This window comes from Triticum dicoccoides, chromosome 6A (genome assembly GCF_002162155.2).
Source record: "Triticum dicoccoides isolate Atlit2015 ecotype Zavitan chromosome 6A, WEW_v2.0, whole genome shotgun sequence".
Lineage (NCBI taxonomy): Eukaryota > Viridiplantae > Streptophyta > Magnoliopsida > Poales > Poaceae > Triticum > Triticum dicoccoides.
This window is the reverse complement of record NC_041390.1, coordinates 327,550,468-327,552,730: the sequence shown is the minus strand read 5'-3', so window position 1 is coordinate 327,552,730 and position 2,263 is coordinate 327,550,468.

Here is a 2,263-nt window from a genome sequence, read left to right as displayed (position 1 = left end):
GGTGGTTGGGACGGTGGGGCGACGGGGCGAGGGGAGGTGGGGCAAGGGGGCGGCGAGGGGGGGCAACGGGGCGAGGGGAGGTGGGGCTCGACATTACTAACAATTTTTTTTAAAACTACTAATGGCGCACCACACACCAGGTGCGCCATTAGTAATATATTACTAATGGCGCACCAACACATGATGCGCCATTAGTATATAGTAATGGCGCACCACATGTCTGGTGCGTCATTAGTGGCCATATCATCTATAGCCCTTTTCCTAATAGTGGCAGTGACATCAGTTTTCATCAGTCTGGTGGCCGCCCGTGGCACATGCACCCATGACGTTCTGGCCAGATACGCCATCGTGGAACACTTTATTTTTGTCTTAATCCAGTCGATTTTACTGCAACGGGAGGTCTTCTCTTTTCCTTTAATTAACTCGGGGCTTGAGTAGACAGAACGTATCTCTTTCAACTGATGCCCTTTGTGTGTCCGCGTAGAAGGTAGCAACTGTCCAGGCCTGTGCTGCTGCAATTTTTTCTCAGGAGTAGTAGTGGCCATGAATATATAGAAAACAACAGTAGCAACTTGCGGCTAGTAGATCCATGCATAGGGCTCAGTTGGAAATCTTCTCTGAACTCTTTAAACACAAGGAAGACCAGGTACAATATTTGAAAACTGGAAACTGGCATGAGAAACCACTTGGGTGACAGCGAGGCTGTGGTGAGTCAATGAGGCCACAACAGGAAATAAGCCATCGGGGCTCCAGGTGAAGTGAGGACGCGGCTGGCGAGGCATCAATCTCTCTCAAAAATCTGACCTCATCAATATTGTAAAACCCTTGGACAAATTCCAACTTGCCTTGCTATATTAATGTCGTCGTGTTGACCGGACCATAGACTGTATGCGTGGATCTCGACAACGGAGGCGACTCATGGCAGAACCGGGTTCAAGCAGAGGTGAGAACAACAATAGCTCAACGATGGCTGTTGATGAAGCAGGGCCTGACAGAGGCGGCGCGGGCGCTCCGAGGCGACCACGGTGGAAGCGGCGCGACACAGGGCGCAAGCCACGACACTCGGCCGGAGTTGCTGCTACTAATGCAAATGAGGCTCGCGGACGCCGAGGCAAAGGCAAGTTGAGGGTGACTCGCAGGTCGGCGGCTCTGCCGCGAGGCAGCTCAATGGAGAAAGGTGAAGTAACGACGGCGCCCTAAAGTGAGTCAGCGCCAAGCCCTCCCAGTGACTTAGAGCGAGGCCGAAGCGGCGACACCGGAGGCCGGCCGGCTTGAAGGCGGACCTGGCTCGCAAGAACGACGGCGGCTTGGAGCGGGCGGCTCAACGGTGGTGGCTAAGGTCGGCGAGGTGCGAGCGGCCCGTGATGGAGACAAATAGGGGCGGCCCAAGGCGGACGACAGAGCGAGGCGGCTCTCAGCAGGAAGCTCTGGCGAGTTAAAGGCGGAGTGGAAGCGGCACCTCGCTAGCGGCGGGTGCGGTTGAATCGGCAGCGAGCGAACTACTATTATAGCAGTAGCGACTTTGACGAAGACCGGGGGATGCGGCAAGCTCAGAAGACTCAGGGGCAGCGACAGTGAGTAAGGTAGCACGGTCACCCCTGCAAGTTGACGAGCAGGTAAAGGCAGAGCCACGGCAAAGCTCGGTGGCTCGACACGAGGGCTTGGCAAGGCGTCTTAAATACCGCGGGTTACACTAAGGTAACTTGAGGCCGGCTCGAGGATGAGGAGGCGTCTCGAAGCCAAGGTGACTCGGCGACACGGAGGTCCGAGGAAGACTCGGACCAGGCGAGTTGTGGCGTTGAAGATGAAATCCTCCTCTGGGTCGTTGTCATCCCTTTTTTCTTGATCTTCACGTGGCGAGACAGGTCTCTGCAGCAGTCATCGATCCATTGTATTGACCGATCGCGCGTTCGGTGGCGCATATGACAAAACCCTAGCATATCTTGAACTCGATCTTCTAAATTTTGATTTCGACGGTTCGTTGACGATGTTATCTTTGGCGCCGGCTTTTTGCATCCAGCAGGTCACGAACATTTTGATCCCTGAAAAAATCCCTCCAAGAACTAACACCACCATGCGCAGGCCCCACGGTGGGCACCAACTATCATGGATTTGTCATGGCAGATGTCCTTAGTGTCAGAACTTAGTCACGAGGCCAGCACATCTATGTGGTTTCTTAAGAGGGCTTGAGTGGGACGAGAGACGTGAGGTATTTACCCATGTTCGGCCCATCACAGTGGAGGTAAAAACCTACATCCTGCTT